A 12643-nucleotide genomic window follows, 5' to 3' on the forward strand; every position below is an offset into this window, starting at 1 on the left:
TATGGATTTGGTATTCCCAAAAGCACCTAAAAAAAGAGCGATCTTTTTGTTCCAGCCTTTTTGTGCATTTGTGCAGATGAAGAAATCAAATACATCAGTTAACTTCTGCTGCATAACGAGACAGTGGCTTCAAATAACAGCCATTTATTTATTTCATGATACCCTCGGTCACAAATTGGGGATGGGCATAGTTGGATAGTTGTTATGGTCTCCTGATGCTAAATTTGTACATTTGTGGGCAGCTCCAGCTCAGCTGAGAACTGGCTGGTCTAGGATGGCCTCAGTTGGGGGCTCATTTAGGCTCCATCTGGTCTCTCATGCTCTCAAAGGCTAGCCTGAGATCTTGCACATGATGGCTGGATAGGGTTCCAAGAAAGGGAGCCATAGTGTGCAGGGCCCCTGAGGCTTAGTCTCAGAACTTCTGTGACATTCTGTCGGCCAAAACAAATCACACGGCCAGCCCAGATTAAGGCGCCAGGAAATAGACTCCTCCTCTTGATGGGAGATACAGTAGAGTCACATGCAAAGAGTGTGGATATGGGGAAGCTTAAATAATTGTGGCCATTTTTTAAATCAACCACACTAAGGCCCCAGAGGCACAGTGATTGGCCTGAGGTCACAAAAGGGAAACTTTGAGTAGAGCTGGGATTCAGGCCTGGGGCTCTTGACTCTCAGACTCCAGGGCTGACCTTAGTTTGGTTCTTGGAATCTCTGTATAACCCTTGCCTTTTTGGACCTCAGTTTCTGCATCTACAGAAAGATGGAGACAGGCAATGATTTCTCTGACTTCCCCAGGCTCATTTCCTATGTTGGACTTGGTGGATGCCCAGGGTGAGGCTCTGGGGTGGGGCGGAAGCCTGGGTGTGGGCAGATCTGGGGGAGCCCATGTGGAAATCCTGATGGCTGCCTCTTTTGCAGAGGGGCTCTTTGAAAGCCAGAAATTGTCACACTCCACAAACGTAAATTTACCAATGGGCTGGCTCAGCCTTTTGGAAAGAAGTTGGTAAAAGACTGAGTTTGGAAAGGATAGCATTTCTTCTTCCAGGTTTTTCTCATTTATAATCCACCCACTTCCTTTTTCTTTCATAAATATGATGTACGTGAGTGGAGCGATCTAAATATCTTCCCAGTTCCAGAAGCTTGACAGTATTTTCACATCGATCTCCCATTCCATACATCACGCCCTGCAGATCTGTGAACTGCAAGGCCAATAAAATGCCTCCGGTAAGAAAGAAGCCGCGTGTGTGCTTCCACTTGGGTCCCTGAGTCTCCCAGGGCTTTGCTGCCCACTGCAGCGCCCAGGAGCGGCCACCTCACTATACAGGCAGTCCAGATTTGCGTGTTGTGCCGAATGTCTGGCCCACAGGGCTTTACTGGTGAAAACAGACAGAAATTAGAAGGGCAGTTCTTCAGAGGGAAGGGATCATGGAGAAGCTGGCAGTATTCTGAATATGATAGTGGAAATGGTGAGCTGGAGAGAGCAGGAGGGATGGGGGAGGGGAAGAAGGGAAGGGGAGAAGAGGAGGAAGACAGAGGAAGCAGGAGGAAGGGCAGAAGGCAAGTAAAGAGAAAGAAAGAGGAGGAGAAGGGTAGGGATGGAAGGGGGTGAAGGAGGATCACAAGGGCAGGGCCACTTCTGAAGCCCCAGTTTCCCAGGATGCAGACATTTTTCTTTCTTGTCCTTCCTTCCTTCCTTCCTTCCTTCCTTCCTTCCTTCCTTCCTTTCATTAGTTCTTTCCTTCATTCTCGCTCTCTTTCTCTTTCTCCTTTTTAAAAAAAAATAAATATCTAATGGCTTTACTGAGTGACTTATGAACCAAAGAGTACCCCATCTTGCTAAGGTGCCCCTGTGGCTCTTCCCTGTGCACAATTATCTTCCCTTTCTCAAGGGGCCTGGACTCTCAGTGAATCCAGTGGGAGTCCCCAGTTTAGTATCATAAGAGAATGTGACTCAGGTCCAAGGAGTACTGAATTTGTTCTCTACCCCCAGGCTGTGTGCCTTCCAGCCAGTTGCTTCACTTCTTTGCCTGTTTGTCTTTTCACCTACATAAAAGGCTGGGGCTGTTTGAGGTGGTTTTTATTTTAAACTCTCTTTGGCTGGGAAAATCTATCTTCTAGTGAACTTTTGTAAAGAAACACGTACATTTCCCACAGATGTACAGGGCTGCTCTATGTTCAGTTTGAAGATGGTTGGGTCAGACCAGCTTTCTTAGGTTGGGATCTCTAGAAACACACCCTGAGACAAGCCAATGATCTCTCTCTCTCTCAAGTTTATTTATTTATTTATTTATTTATTTATTTATTTATTTATTTATTTATTTTGGCAGAGACAGAGAGAGTTGGGGGGGAGGGTGTGGTGTATGTGCGCAGAGGGAAGGGGAGAGAGAGAATCCCAAGCAGGCTCCACACTGCCAGCGCACAGCCCAATATGGGGCTCAAAACCACGAACCATGAGTTCATGACCCAAGCTGAGATAAAACATCAGACCCTCAACCCACTGAACCACTCAGGTGACCCCAAGCGAATGATCTCATAAGGAAGTGCTCCCATGAGGGAGTTTGGAAAGCAGGACAAGGGTAGGGAAGAGGATGAGAAAAGGTGCAGTTTCAGGCAAATTACCAGCTCAGCCTGATCCTGTGAGGTTTCTAGAACATCGGTTAGGCCTCAAAGTTTATCTCCTTTGAAGTAAGGAGCTGGTTTTCATCCTCTGGACTAGAGGCTGGTCAGCAGGATATACCTCTCAGCAACTCCCAGCTCTCAGTGCTGGTAAGGAAGCAACAACCTAAGGACAACCCTCTGAAAGGGGTCACAGGGGCCACTCCTTAGCAGCAAAGCACTGCCAACCTGGGGGGCAGGCACAAGGAACCAACAGAAGGGATCCTAGGGAATTTGGGCAGGGCACCAACAGTGTCTACCATGCCATCTTCATGAGCTTCTCCAAAAGCTAGTGGTCCACAGAAAGTGAGGCCATCCTAGACCAGTAAGCCCTTAGGCAACCTGCCTTCTGACCACATGATAAAGTCACATGGTGGAGCCCAGCCCATGTCAGCAGAACCATGGGGTCGGCCCAAAGAATTCTTGGCTAATTTAATGGCTGTCTTCTAAGCCATTAAGTGTTGGCATGCTTTGTATGCAGCAATAGCTTTCTGACACAGGGGGAAGGAAATTATCTGAATCCAGAGTCTAATTTCTATCCCAACAAATATCTGTAAGTAGAAACTAAAGGTGGGGTCAGTATTGGAGTCAGAATTGACCTATATACAATTTTTTATTTTACTTTACCTTACAGTGGCATTGAACTTCATGAGACACCAGATAGTTCTGCCTGGAAGGAGGCAATAAGAATAATGTCTCTCCAGTTATTACTGAATTAATACTAGACAATTGACCCTTTCTTTCAAATCATCCCCAGCATTTCAAGCTACTACTGGGTTTTAATCTACTGCCTTAAAATCCTCACGGTCACTGCTACAATGGAATTTGTTCTTGAAAGATAACTCTGCTTCTTTAAGAAGAAGGCAGCAAATAATATAAAGAAGGAAAGAATAAAATAAGATTACATGGCTAAGCAAAAAAATGAGGGGGAATAAAAGAATAATGAAGGAGAAATTAATTGAACTGTGCTTTGAATGATTGGCTTGGTGACCAGCTTCTTAAACAGTTAAGATTACACTAGGGAGGTTAGGTTATATATATATATATATATATATATATATATATATATATATATATACACACACACACACACACACATATATAACATAATATATATACATATATATACATATTTTTTTTTTAATGGCATCTCCCATGACTTTAATTGAAGTTATTTTTAAGCATCATAAAGCCCAAATACAAAAGCTTGCTTCAACATCACCTTTCTGGAGATTTTGCAGATTGCACTTTACAGGTGTATCTTATTCTGGCTCAAGTGAGGTACCTATCACTTTGCTTGACATCATTCCTCCCTAAAATCACCACATTTGCATAAAAAATTAATATGAAAAGTGTGGTGAGCCACTAGGCAGATGGAAGCCTTTGACTAATTAGTTGAGAATGGTGACAACTTCAGAGACACGCTTCAGAACAGATTTAGCACTGACACTGCTCTGCAGATATGGGAACACAGTGTCACTTTCCCGGGAGATGGGGGAGGACGAGGTGCCAGCCTCAGAGAGCCTGGTGTCTTGGCTTTGGAGGAGGAGCAACCAAGAGTCTGTTCACAGGTGACAGTCCTGTTTGTGGAGCTCCACAATGCCTTATTGGGTCACATCCTTTGTCACACCCTTCCCTTTCCTCTTCCTCTTCCTGACCCAGAGGGCTGGATCCTTTCCGCAGCATCAGCCCCAGACCCTGTCCTTGACTCCTTGCACATACCTTGCACATCTGGTACTTGCTGCTTCTGGACCACTCATATCTTGATTTGTAAAAGAATCACCTGAAAACCTTGTTAAACCCAGATACCTGGGTCATACTCCCAGAGATTTGGATTTAGGAATCTGGGGTGGGGCCAGAGATCTTGCATTTTCAACCATTTCCCACGTGATGTTGATGTCACTGGTGCAGGGACCACACTTGGAGTAGTTGTGCCTTAAGGAAATGATAACATTGATCTTAGCACAGTGTTGCAAACTAGCCTCCTGCAGACCAATTTCAGCCAAGAATCAGTTTTTCCTTCATAATATTTTAAAAGGAAATCATCCCCAAATATCTAAAGGTTTTGTCTTCTTTTGTAAAATAAAAGCATCCGTCACTGTCAACAATTGCCTTGATGTTAATAGTAGTGTGTCCATTTAGAAGGGACATGTACTCTTCAATTTGCTATAGCCCTCAGCATCTGCTCTCACATGACACCAGGCTCACTCCATCATTTCCTTTATGTGTCTGGTCTCTGTTGGTCCCTAAGTTTGTGTCCCTTACTTTAAATTTGCATAATACAAATTAATTCATATTAACTTTCATAGGTAGTTTATCTGCATTTTTGCAAGGGCTTTCTGGCAATAGTGCCTTAGTTCAGAGGTGTGATACTGATGCTGCAAATCTCAGACTGGAGTGGTCATCTTTGTGGAGAATTGTGGGGCTTCTCCGAGGCCCTGGTAGAACAGTCCCCTTGCATGTCTCCGTGAGAATATTAACCTGGTTTCCCAAAGGTTGCTGTCTAATAATGTGGCAATAGATGAGACAAGACTATACATGCCCTCTTAGAAATGAAGATCATTTATAAAGCAGAATTTTGACTCAATGAGGCTGGGGTAATACAGCCTTAAGTTCAGAGAACAAAACGTTTACTAGGGTTCTGCTTATGAAAAATCCCATTTTCTCCTTCCATTTCTCCTTAATCAGTTCCTTGAAAGATGGCATGTATAGTTGACCATGGTTTCTGGAGTTTTGCCTGGATTCAAATTCTGGCCTAGCCATTTACTTTCTGCATTGCCATGGTTACATTACTGATCGCTGGGAGTGCCTTGGCTTCCCCATGCATAAATCACACCAACTTCACAGGGCTATATATGATGGTTAAACGGGCTTTAAACGTCTTATAATAGCCAATGCCTAGTGAATGGTTGATAAATGTCATTAACACCTGCTTTCTGTTGTAGAAAGTACACAGGCAGAAGAATCAACCTAAACTCGAATTCCTGTCCTACTAGGTATTGGTCATGTGGCCTTGAGAAATTTTGCCCATTTCTTTTATTCATTCATTCAACAGATATTTATTAAACTTATATGTCCTCACTGGTAAAATGGAGATAGGAGGTAATCTACTTCATAGAATTGTTGTAAAGATTAAATGAGATAATTCATATAAAATAATGCTAGACATGTGAGAAGTACTTAACAGTATTAGGTCGGCCCACATGAAATTGCTATTATTGTAAGTTAAAAATGATTGAATCCTAACAGTTTTCTGCAGTTCAGACCATGCGAGTAGTACTCTTCTTGCTTTCAATATGGTGGTTGTTGCAATTTTATTCCTACCAACTCTATAGGGAGTGCATCAGTTAGCTCTTGCTGTGAAAAAAAAAAACAGCTCCAAACCCAGAGGGATGAAAGTATGAACCCTATTTTCATGAGTCTCATGAGCCTCTGGACCAGCTGGGTGGTTCTGCTCCTCTGGACCAGACCTGACTGATCTTGCCTGGACTCACTGAGGAGTCTTTGCCTCATTATGTGTATTATTTCTTTACCTTAAAGAATGATGTTTCCCAAGCAGTAAAATGTTCCTCGTCCTTTGATGATTAAGTATTTTTATCTTCCCCTCCTTTGGTTTTCCTGGAGTTTTAGGAGGCTCTGACTAGGACACACATGGGCAGTCTTCTTTAGCACCATGAAGACTCTATTTCTCTACCTTAAAATACAAGAAGCAGAATCACCTCTGCAAGAAAACAAAGTAACTATGTACCAACTTGGTTGGTTTAACTCAGGTTTCTTGCTAATGAAATGCACAGTTGCTCTTGATATTCTTTTTTTTTAAGCATTTTCTAAAATTTATTTTTGAGAGAGAGAGAGAGAGAGCAAGCAGGGGAGCAGCAGAGAGAGAGGGAGACAAAATCCCAAGCAGGCTTTGCGCGGTCAGCACAGAGCCCAATGTGGGGTTCAAACTCACAAACTACAAGAACACGACCTGAGACAAAATCAAGAGTTGGATGCTTAACGAAATGAGCCAGCCGGGTGCCCCATATTCTTTTTATCCAGCACCTCTAATCACCAGCGGCAAGTTCAAAGACACTGCTAAATGAACTCTAGTCATACCATAAGGAGGTGAAAAAACTCTGAACTCTCAATTTTGAAGACCTCCGTTAGAAAGGACTTTATGAAGCCTTTACAAAGTCTTTATGTATTGAAATAATAAAAGCTAAAATTTCCATGTCACTCTGTACATGCATTAAATTGTTTTCTCCACTCACTATTCTGATAAATACTGATGGTACAAATACTATTCCCATTTTACAGATTTAGGAAAATCGAGGCACAAGTTAGTTAGAAGTTTGCTCAAAGTCACCCAGATAAGAAGTGGGGGAGTCAGGATTTGAACATAGAAACCCTTGGTTGAGACCTACGCACTTAAGCATGATCAAATGTGCACTAAAGGTAATGGTTGTCCTCTCTCTACCCAAATAATATTAAGAATATTAAGTCCTTTCCAATTCAACTGAAGATCCAGAAACTGTGACTAGGACCAGTGAATCGACAGAGGCAGATTGTAGCTCAGTATGAAAACAAAACCATAGTCTGATTTTTAAGAGCTGCTTAACAATAAAGTGCAATGTAAGGTATGGATTCCCAGATACAACTGAACATCACTGACACAAGAATTCAGGGACTGGGTTCAAATCCTGGCTCTTCATTTTCTTTCTGTTAAAGTGTCCAAGGAACCTAAGTTATCTTAGCCTCAGCTTCATCATCTTGAGAAACAAAGAAAACAAAACAAAATAACAACAAAACAACTCTAAGTCACTCCATAAGTTACTGTGAGGATAAGGTAATATATTTAAAGCTTGTGATTCATTAGAGATCACCAGCAAGGACTCATTTCCTTTCTTCTACCATCGTAGGACTTGCCCAATGGAGCTTCCAAGGGATCTTACAGGAATAGGAAATGTGGGACTACATCTTGTATCAGAAAAAGGGTTAGTCTAGCTACTCTGTACTAATAGCATCACCTGGGGCTTGTTAGACATGCAGATTCATGAGCTGTATCCCAACCTTCTGAGTCCAATTATCTTGAGGTGAAGCCCAGCAGTCTGTGCTCCCAAGTGATTCTCATGCTCCATAAAGTTTGCAATGCCCTGGCCCAGGTGACCTTTACAGACTCTTCCAGCTTTAATTCTATGGTTCCAGTTTATCCCTCCCTCTCCACCACCCATGTAGTAATTGCTACCTTGTGTTGAATACCTCGTCTGCTCAAACATGTGAGTAAATACTTGGCATGTATTTATTTAATCTTTGCACCAGTGAGGTTGCTGATATTATCTATCATCCACACTGTACAGATGAGGAAACTAAGAAGGAACCAGCATACTAAGATTCCCATCTGAATGCATTTGGAGCTCTGACTACTACTAAGCACTCTGCTTAACTAACCACACAGGGTCTGTTAATCTCCGAGAAGGACCTAGAGGGGAGTTATTTGTCTTTCAAATCGATTCATCTGATAATGCCATGGAATAAAGAAATTAATCTAATGATCCCAGACAAGTCCTAGAGAGTGCCTCTGTGGAAGGTCGTTGGCTGATCACCTGAGTTTTTTTCAGAATAGAAAATGCTGGGAGGTCACAGGGTTGTGTAGAAAGGGGTCAGGAGGTTCCCCCCAGGGGTGTGCTCAGCAAGCAGGGACCTGGTGGGTAGAAGTGCTGCCTTAAGTGCCCTGCAACTGAGAAACACAGCTGTAGGTAATTATTTTTTTTTCCTAGCTATAAATAAAATAATCCTAAGAAGAACGAGGTGGGGGAAGAGCACTGGGGGGAGTTTCACTTATGCTCTCCCCCACGGTTGGCTGCTCTGGATGATAAAGCAATGAGTTGTTTTTAACCACTTACTGCCACCTGCTACCTTTTTTTGCTGGTGATGTCTCTCCAGGGAACAGGTCTTAAAGCAGAATTTATGGTCAGCCGAGCCTACACAAGAGGTGACCATGCCTATCTTTCTGTTCTGTGGTCCTGCTTGACACAGAAGAAACTAGCAGCAGAGGTCAGGTAGTTTATTGTGTGGAGGGAGACCTTGTGTCCTGTCATGCTGGGGCCCTTACCTCCCCTTTGCATCTGCTTCAGCCACACAGATAGCACTGGTTAGGCTAGGCTACACACTGCTCCCTACGGGGGGGGGGGGGGGGGGCCTCAGGGTACAGACAATAGTCAGGATTTCTGATGATTTGAGCAGGGTGCCCTGCGCCTAACTCAGACCCGCTAGCACTAGAATTCCACAAGAATACTGTCACTTCTTTGGCAAAGTATTCTCAGTCCTCTAAAATGGAAAATGCTCCTGGGGATGGAAACACACCAAGGCTCCCCTCTCATTTGAACCTTCATGGTCCAAAGTCACTTCCAATGGTTAGATTTTGGTGGCTTGGAGGAGGCTTCTGGAAAGGTCTAGATAGTCGCTGTTGGACATGTAATTCTGGGTCCATAGCACTTCACTCCCTGGGTGCCTGTTGGAAATGCAAAGTCTTAGCACTGTCTCAGAACTCCTGAATCAGATTCTGCATTTTAAAACACATCCAGGTGATTTGTGTGCATTTTAGCATTTGAGAAGCACTGATCCAGATGTAGGAGACTCAAATGGGGCCACACAGCCACCGTGTTGGGGGAGGGAAGAGGGCCAGAAAGAGATAGTTTAGCCTGGTGAGCAAAGCATACATATTCTGGAAGTGTATCAAATTGCTTAAAATGTGCATGGAGCAGAAAGCAGGTGAATGATGTAGGACTGATCTCTGACCACGAGTCAACTTTTAGATCAATAACAACATCTCTTGGTGGCCCCATGGGGACAGAACCTTGGACCTCCAGTGGACAATAATGAGGGTAAGGATGATATTGCCTGGCTGGCACCTGCTAGGCAGTCTTCTACAACAAAATGCTGGTTAACAGAAAACTTCAAACTGTGATGCTCTGACAAATTGTCAGCCACCTACCCAGGGTACACTTTGGTTTGCAGCCCCTGTTGAATGTTGCTCACAAGGAGCTTGCTTTAGGTAGAGTCAACCTGTGAACTTCCTGGAACCTTGCTTTGATACATGAGGGTCAGGGGATCTCCAGGTTCTTGAATCTGAAGGTGAAGAATGATCGCTGTTCTGGGTACCACATGCAGTGGAGGCATAGGAGGCCAGGACCTGTCCTGAGGCCTGGGGACCTGCTGTGAAGTTTCTTCTGATTAGTTCAGTCAAGCCTGTGCCCAACCCTTGAGAAGGCATACTATTGAGAAGTCTATATGGGCCATATTGCCTCTTGTGATGATGAACTGGAGATAAATGTTCAAATTAAATCACATTCTTGTTCCTAAAACATTATTGTGAATTATATTTTAATAATTTCAGTGATATCTCATAGACTTAGACACTCTGAGAGCCTTTGTTATGTCCAGTGGACCTTAGGCTGACTCAGGTTCTCTGTCTCAGCTTCTCAGTCAGTGACTTTACAGCTATGATCTGGAATGTGCAGGGATAGGACCACGAGTCTGCAGGAATCCACAGTGCATTTGTACACGTACACGTATAGGGAGGCGACTTTGTAATCCATGCCGCCCTTAGGGTGGCTTGGCACTCCAGGTTAGGAAGCATCATCTTTCATGAAATGGAACACAGCTCTAGGATGATTAGCATAAATGGAAATGTCAAATCCTAATGAGATACACAGAGACTGGCCCAGTCCCTAGGACATCTTATTACTAACCTGTGCCATGCTATCCTAGTATAAGATATAAAAATCATCACTAGCTTTGATATGGTCCTCATGTATTTCATCTTGTTTAAAATTCTTGAAGATTATCCTCATATCCACATAGTGAGAACTGAGGACCCTGGTCAGGGTGGGGGGGCAGACAACAATTTATGAAATGAAAATAGATAAGCTTTAGATTAAATAAAATAGATATCAACTACTGAAATGAAATGAGAAAATTCAAATGAGGTAATTATCTGGAGTTCATTTCATCAGCTCTAGATTTTCAGGAGAGGCCACTTCTCTTGTTTACAGGCAAGGTTCTTATTGCACAAGATTTAATTGGGGATACTAACATGTGTACCTCTTTCCAACTGCAATGTCTCACCCACAGTAAACCCAAAGGTTGTATTTGAATCATGAGTATTTTGGAGCATGTGGAAGGGTCTGTCAAAAGGTGTGGAGGTCTTTCCTTTAATGCCTGCTTTTCACATTTCCAGCAAATTAGATCTACCCCAGTGTTCACATTCCTTCATGCACTCATTTACTCAGGTGCTGTTCTAGAAATAGGGCAGATCCTGCTCTTCCTGGATTTACATTGTAGTGGAGGAGACAACAAAAATATATTCTATAAATACACAGTGTGTATATGAGAATAAAAAGGGTCCTAAGATGAAGTGTAATTAGGATAGATGGGCTACCTATTGTCGATGAGGACCAGGGAGGGTGAACTCCAGACAGAACAGCAAGAGCAAAGGCCCTGAGGTAGAAATGAGCTCACATGTGTATTTTTCTTTTTAACAGACTTTTATAGCTCTTAGCATATACCAGGAATTGATCTACATCGCAAATAATACATTGCAAATAATACATCATTTAATCCTCATAGAAACCCTGTGAGGTAAATGCTAGTATTATTTGTAAAATACTACATTTTACAAATGAGACAGTTGAAACACGGAGAGTGTAAGTAGCTTTCCCAAAGTCACACAGCTGGTAAGTTGGGGAACAAGGATTCAAACCCAGATCCGACCCCAGGGTCTGTGCTTATAAGCACTTTGCTGGCAGTTCCCAAATTGCTGCACATGGGAACATTTAGGGGATCTTTAAAAACTACTCATGCCTGGCCCCCTCCTTCAGCTATTTGAATATAATTGGGATGAGCTGAGAGTTGGACACTGGGATTCTTGAGAGATCCCAGATGACTGGGATATGCAGCAGATTTGGAGACCAAGAGCACTGTGCCATGGCTTTTAGCATTTGTGTGTTTGAGAGCCAGAAAGAACACCAGCATGTTTAGGCTTGAACAAGGGAAGGAGTGGACTTCCCTCTTGTCTGGCCCCTGTTGGTTGACGTTTGCCTATTTACACATTTGCCAAAATCAACGGCATCCACATCAAAGGAAATGGTCTACTCTTGAATCAAGAGCACCCTGATCACACTAGTGGTACCATTCTCATCAGCAGTGCATACTCTGCTCTTCCTTCCTACAGAGCGCACAGCCACATTATTGCCTGACCTCAGAAGAGCACCCCACATAGGCCAGAGGCCAGCTCTGCTGAGGCAGGAGCAGGTCAAGCTGAGCTAAGCCCTGAACCCAATAATATCGTCCCATTATCTTTGAATGATCCCATTTTATATTTTCTACGTACGTTGATGCTCAAAGTGGACCCTAGTTCTCATTCCCCATACTAATGGACTGGTTCACACTTGTGCTACAAATTGCTCTTGCATTCACCAGGAAGTTGGGTGAAGCCGGCTAGTGATTGACTCTAGGCAGGGAGGGAAAGTCTACATTATATCTGCATTGGGGTCACATTCAGCATGGACACTTAGGGAGGCACTAGATAATTTATTTTGTCTATAGGCCCTATGGAACTGGAAATGGACAAGAATCATGTCATTGATTCCAATATTTGGTTCAGACACATTCCTAGTATCTTACCAAGACAGGAACTAGGACTGTTTTCCTGGTGCCAAGGTCTGCTTGATAGAACTCAGAGCAGGTTAAGTGGTCACTATGTGACTTTGGCTTGAGTGTTGACTGGTGTGTGGGTCAGTTATTTTGAGCATCTATAATAGGCCTTCCAGAATATCCCATACCTGAAAGAGGGAAATGACTGCTCTAGAGATTGAGAGGAAATGCCTATTAAATAAGAGCACAGGGAAGTTAAGAGAACTTCCTGAAACCACCTTTGGTGAGTTGTTGAACTGGAATTGGAACTGGAATTGGAAATGAGGGTGTCTTTGCCAGTCATGACTGATTA

This window comes from Prionailurus viverrinus, chromosome A3 (assembly GCF_022837055.1).
Source record: "Prionailurus viverrinus isolate Anna chromosome A3, UM_Priviv_1.0, whole genome shotgun sequence".
Lineage (NCBI taxonomy): Eukaryota > Metazoa > Chordata > Mammalia > Carnivora > Felidae > Prionailurus > Prionailurus viverrinus.